At 29.6% G+C, this 7,500-nt stretch overlaps 1 protein-coding gene across 4 annotated transcripts in view; it reads right to left on the bottom strand.

Moving 5' to 3' along the window:
- Positions 1-5,202: 5,202 nt before the first annotated feature.
- Positions 5,203-7,500, bottom strand: part of LOC135206248 (uncharacterized) — a 518,947-nt gene continuing 516,649 nt past the window's right edge. For all 4 annotated transcript variants that reach the window (XR_010312708.1, XR_010312710.1, XR_010312707.1 and 1 more), the window contains exon 6: positions 5,203-6,783. The gene's annotated coding sequence lies outside the window, so the exon portion shown is untranslated. The remainder of the gene's footprint in view (positions 6,784-7,500) is intronic.

The following is a 7,500-nucleotide window of genomic DNA, read 5'->3' as shown; positions in this document are numbered from 1 at the left end:
AGACCTTACCTTTCCAGTGGCTATTTCACTCCGGTCTATCTAGCTCTCTCTAGCTCTCCTACTCATCTGCGCCCTTTTCACTATGAATCATACACTACTTTCAGCAAACTCTCATTAACCTTCTTACCACCATGTCTACCTATCTCCACATTCCCACCTTATCTGTATCTCACATCACATTACGGTAAAAAGCAATTCACCTAAAGTTTTATATTTTTTATCCGTATTCATCGTCCATACATCAATTTGTAAAAGAAAGCTGGTTAGAGAATATCCCTAAACAATTCGTATCTCTTCCCAGTCTTACAAACAAATCCTGCTTATCCTTCTTCCTATTTGGTGAGTATCCTCTTGTCTCATCCTACCAGCAAGCATCAATTTTAGTTAACTTTTTTAATACATGAACTGCTCAAAACCTAACCCCTCATACTGACACTAATCACTAAATTTTTCTGAATTACATTTACCCACATAACGATAGTTATGATCGCTTTTGCTATTAATTTTCTCCATCTTCAAAGACTTGAAAGATTCCAAACTAGTTTCTGCAGATTTTCTTAGCAATGATTATTGGTATTGTATCACCCGGACACATCAACCATTCCACACTCCATACGAGATTTATTTTTTTCATCCCATAGCTTTGAAGTTACACCTACTGGCCCTTCTTCGAATTCTCTAGTTACTCATATATATATATATATATATATATATATATATATATATATATAGATATATATATGATATATATATATATATAGATATATATATATATATATATATATATATATATATATATATAATATATATATATATATATATATATATATATATATATATATATATATATATATATATATACATATATATCTATTCTATATATATGAAAATATATATTATATCTAGTATATATATATATATATATTATATATATATATATATATATATATATATATATATATACTATATATATAGATATATATATACATATATATATATATATATATATATATATATATATATAAATATATATATATATATATATATATATATATATATATATATCAGGATATATATGTATATATATGTATATATATATATATATATATATATATATATATATATATATACATACTATATAATATATAGATATATATATATATATATATATATATATATAGAGATGTAAGAGAGAGAGAGAGAGAGAGAGAGAGAGAGAGAGAGAGAGAGAGAGAGAGAACCAGCCTTCCATTTGCGTAATTACATGTTTGGAGGTAGATAATAAGACATACATCATAATGCATTTACAATAACCTTGACGTATGTGAATGCCGGCATCGAACCTTTTAATACGCACGGCACCATACCATCCATCTCGTTCGCTCCCTGAATACTAAGGCTCTATGTCTTTCAGCTCTCTATATATATAGTGTCTTGTAAGTCTTCCTACCACCCTTTCCTCCTAGCACTTCCATTTGATACAATTTACTCCCACTTACTCGTCTGCAATCCCTTCATATGAAGAAACCTTCTCAAAACAAACATTCTTATCCATCCTTTGACATCCTTTCATCATCTATTCCATCTATCTTTACATTCCTCAAGCTTTCAAATCTCTTCCACTAAATATTTTAAGCAATAAATAAATCATAACAACTTTAATGTCTTTTTTTATAGCTATGCAGTACCCACACATGCCTTCCATAAAGGAGAATTGACTCAACAGCCACCTTATGTTTAAATATCTTGACTTACTTGGAGACTCAAATTTTCTTCGCAGATTTTGAATGAGCTCTGTAACCATCTTGCTTCACTCCTATTCTTGGGCAAAACATTCTCTTTCTCTGAAATTCTCATATCAATTAGCTAGTTTTGTTCCTAAAGCTTCAATACCGATGTTCTTTGTTTTCATCTATATGAATTCCATTCACCCTCATAACCTTACTTTTGATTGTATTTGCTCTCAGCTTCCTCTTCCTGCAAACACCTTCAAATATGTTCACTATTTTCTGGAAGTTATCTTCCATATCGCCAATCAGTACTGTATCGACAGCGAACGTCAGTCCTTCCACTCTCAGTTCCCGATTCAATTTCTTGCCTGACAACTATCAATTCCTCATCTGAAAACTCTGTACAGGCATCCAATCAGAGTACTTACTCGAACATCTTGCGTCACTCTACCGATAAAAACATGAAACAGCAATGGGGACATGTCACACCTTTCTGTTGGACTTACTTTTGACTCCAGTCGCCCTGTCAGATGCTCATGCTCACGAACACTTTTACGTCCAACATATATAATTATAAATGTGCAGCATAATGTACTGGTAACGTGAGAAATTCATAATGTGCATCAATATTTAAAACACCTGAACATCTCAATAATCTGTAATTTCTCATGGAAATATAAAATGTTTAAAGAGTTATGAAGGATCGCAGAAAATCCTTTTTTTATTTCAATTAAAAATTACTGCGGACGACACACATACACACGCAATTTAATTAATATATTATATATATTAATGTAATTTATTTATTATTATTTATATTATTAATGTTTTAGTATATTCTTATTATTATATTTATTAATTAGAATAATATTTATTATTACGTATATTTATAGTATTATATTTTATATATAGTACATTATAAGATATATATATAAGATAGTATATATATAGTATATATATATATAGGATAAAAATAAACAATTATATATATAATATAATTTTTCCACTCAAGGCACATAAATTATTATAATATATATCATATAATTATATAATATATATATATATATCCACCTCGCACACCAATTCACGCACAACACACGTATTATATATACAATACATACCACACACAGCACAACACATATCATATATATATATGTATTTCGAGGTAAGATATATACACATATTTATATATATATATTATATTTATATAGGTATAATAGTATTATAGTTATATATTAATAATATATTATATTATATATAATATACTCACTCACACGCCAATTCACACCACAACACATATATATTTCATTATATATAATATAATTATATATATTATACCTATATATATATATATATATATATATCATACATATATATATATATATATATATATATATATATACACACACACATATATTTATATATATATATATTATATATATATATATATATATATATAATATATATTATATATATAACCACATACATGCATCATTAAATACGCCTGCGCCAGCACTTAATAACAGACACTTTTGACATGCGTAGAAACGTGCATAATTATTAATATAATGGAAACGTAGACAGATGAACAGATAGCAAAAAATATACATACATTTATATATTATATATATATATATATATATATATTAGAGCATATATACTGTATATATGTTATATATATGCATATATATATTACATATATATATATATATATATATATATATATATATATATATATATATATATATATATATATATATATATAGAGAGAGAGAGAGTAAGAGAGGGACGAGAGAGAGAGAGCGAGAGAGAGAGAGAGAGAGAGAGAGAGAGAAGAGAGAGAGACGAGAGTATATGTTGTATAGTAAGTGATATAGACAGCAAAAAAATAATAAATAAATAAATAAACGAAAAGACAGACAGAGATGGCGTGAGATAAAAAGCAGTTAAAACATACTCACGACTGAAATATGGTCTTTCCTAGTTTGATGGCAATCCGTCAATTTGAGGCCTACTGACATGTTGACAACCATCAGTAAATAAAAAAATAACAAATAAAAAAAAATATATATAGAAACGAAAGGATTGCCCCTTTCTCTAACACATTATAATTTCATGTCCGCTCGGCCGAAAACGGATATATGAAAAAATAAAAAGAAAAAAAAAATGCATCAACCACCATCTGATACAGGATAGTTCTTCAATAATGGAAAGCGCAGATTTTTGGAATCGTTACGTCGTTATGTGTCCAGAGAAGCGGCGCTGAAGATGTACTATATGTGAAGTATAGTAGGTAGCGCGGCTGGACTCAAGCCATCGGAGGCTATTGCCAAACTGTCCCCCTAATAGCGGCGCCCGAGTAGGGTGGAAGGAAGGAAGGAAGCAAGAAGGGTCGCCTGGCCTGCTGCTGAAGCCCTCATCGTTTGCTAAGTGCACTGCTGATTAGGACGACATTTCTGCTGCCGGGCGCGGATTAGTCTCTCGCGAATCCTCTGAGGGAATGAGAAAGAGCTTTTGCAAACGACTCTTTTTTGGATTATACTGTTTATGTTTATATGTTCATGTGTGTGTACGTATGTATTTACATGTATGTATGTATAAACATATACATCAATATATGCATAATTTTTATATAATATATACACTACTATATATATGGATGATTATTTATATATACATATACATATATATATATATATATATATATATAATATATATATTTATTATATAATATATGTATAAATATAAAATAAATATATATATATATAAATATATATATATATATATATATATATAGTATATATATATTATATATTGCATTTATAAATATATATACATGTACACACACTCATACGTATATTCGTGTTATGCCAACAATACTAAGTATTCAATTGTTCTTCCTCACCTAAAAGAGATTGTTGCTCAATGAAGTGAAAGTCTAAAGTGAAAATGTTCGTATCATTCCTATTTTAGTTATTATTATGATGATTAATCTTATTAGTTTAACTTTAACCCATAGCCATTCCTCTGATGATGATGATGGTGATGATGATGATGATGATGACAACAATGATGATGACGATGATGATTATTATTGTTATTATTATTATATTAGTTTAACCCCTTCGACATACCTCTGAAAATCATGTATGGTTTAACAACAGATTCCATTTTGTTTGCCAATTTTTTTTTTATTTCAATATTTTGTCATTTAATCTTTCAGTGACCACTAAATTAGTTACCCAAAAGAAGGAGTCTCTCTCTCTCTCTCTCTCTCTCTCTCTCTCTCTCTCTCAATCTCCTCTCTCTCTCTCTCTCTGCATATATATATATATACTATATATATATATATATATATATATATATATATATATATATAATATATAGATAGAGATATATATACTATATAATATATATATATATATATATATGCAGAGAGAGAGAGAGAGAGAGAGAGAGAGAGAGAGAGAGAGAGAGAGAGAGAGAGACAGTTCTATATAATATATATTAAAGCCCTTATTCAAACAGACCGTTGTTTATTAGCGGAGATGATTACTTATCCTCCTACATAATCCCGTGATACAGTATCTTGATAATTTTTTTTGTAATTGAATATGAAAAAGAACACTCCTGGACCATGTTATTATTTAATGCAATCAAAGAAACATCTCCGGTAAACATTACCCTAACACTCAAAGATAACGATCTGCGTTAAAAAAAATACTCCGGCTTCCTAATTTCATAAACGTGATTATCAAAAACGGGGAAAAAAGTAACTTTTTTCCCCGAGTTATTAAAATCTGATTAAAATTAAAAGAGTTATTAAAATCTGATTGAAATTAAAAGTCATTAAAATCTGATTAAAATTAAAAGTTATTAAAATCTCATTAAAATTAAAAGTTATTAAAATCTGATGCATGAAACAGGTGTTGAAAGCGATAAGACTGAAATACGTATCTTTAAATAACGAAAAATAAAACTTATTAGGCATCCCAAAAACATGCATTACTATTTTATAAGGTTGCAGTGGCTGTCAGCCTCTGCAGAAAGATGATGGATGACAGATGAGGCCTTATAAACGTAGAGTGTCAATTAAAAATACAATTTTTTTGTGGATCTTACTAAAGAATAAAATTGGCACAAGACCAATATTAAGACCTATCTCACAAGAAAAGTCATAAGACATGATATCATTATTTGTAAAATTAATATAAGAACACATTCAATACAAGGGACGGAAGCTTACATATGAATGAAAATTCATATTTACTGAAACGTATAGTTTAGACTTTTAAGAGTTTAATGTAATGGTCACAACGAGTCGGAAGAAGCAAGAGTATTTAGTGTTAAATATTAAAATACTATCCTTAGTATCCATGAGCACTTAATTTCATTAATTTATTTCGGAAATTAACTATATTTATAAGAGAATCTATGATGGAACTACTATCGCTGCTATAAAATAATATCTATGACAGTAGTATAACATTTTTCCCCCAGCTCTCAAGAATGCAATGAAATTTTGCAATAACCTTAAAACCTCCAATTTTTCGCTGACGTCATGTATTATATAATCGTCGGATCAGCATTTCCTCTTTTTAATTTGACGTCATCGACTTCCATAATTATGGATCTTTTCTTTAAACATTTATTTCCAGATATAGAAGAAACTTTTGGTGTCGCATTCTTCTAAAAACAATGATGTCTTCTTCAGTATGTTACAAATCGGGATATCTTCTTTCGTGTCACTCTCACCTACACGATAGCATCTTGTTTGACACGTATTTCTTCTTGATACTTCAAATACAAACTTTTTCTTGGGTGTTACATTCGTCAACACATTCCTCTGGATGCCTTCTTTGGTGTCATATTGATCTACACAGGGATGCTTTCTTTGGTGTCACACGACTCCAAAAATTTGGAAGTCTTAAACATCTCCACAGCTGTGTACCTTCGCCAGCCTCACGTTTATCAAATGTGTTATTGTTGACGGCGATTTCTTTACCCTATTCCATGCGCTCGGCCTCACGGGGTCTTTCGTCCAACGCCAGATCTGAGGATCAAAAAAACAAGAAAGAAGTCAGAAAACAGTCTTACCGAAAGGCCTCTTAGGACCATGCTAGATCATGTTCCTTTTCCTCTTCAGTTAATGAGGGTCAAAAGACAAAAGGGACACGAATGTATTCAAAGTAGCTTAATGGAGAAATTTTCAGGTCAAATCAATTTTCAAGAATGAACTAGCAGCAATTGAAAACTTTTTTTTCCTTTCCTTGCCAGGGAACTTTAGGGCAAACCTTTAGTGGAAACGATATCGTGCCCATTTTGGTAACATACGCACTTAATTTTTATTTCAGCACATAATCGAATAAAAACTATGATAAAAAAGGTAAAGATTATAACATGCATTCATGCTTCCACGTGCAACACAGCGATGAAGAACAGTAGCTGCAGCTAGTCAAGACAATCTTCAATAGGTCGATAGCTCTACGTCTGAACAAGCAAGTATTTTTAGAAATATATCGTTACCTCAAAATCTGTAGAATTTCAAGAATTTGCTGAAATAGACCGATAAGCTAAAATACATCTAAGGTAATAAACATAAAATGTTTCTTAAACATTCTTCACAGCAAAACATCACTGGAAATCAAGTGATGAGATATCTTCAATAGGTTGATAGATCTACGCCTGAACAATCATGAATTTTTAGAAATATATCGTAATCTCAAAATCTGTAGAATTTCAAGAATTTGCTGAAATAGACCGATAAGCT

The sequence above is a fragment of the Macrobrachium nipponense genome, chromosome 29 (assembly GCF_015104395.2).
Source record: "Macrobrachium nipponense isolate FS-2020 chromosome 29, ASM1510439v2, whole genome shotgun sequence".
NCBI lineage: Eukaryota > Metazoa > Arthropoda > Malacostraca > Decapoda > Palaemonidae > Macrobrachium > Macrobrachium nipponense.
This window is presented reverse-complemented; position numbering and strand designations above follow the sequence as displayed.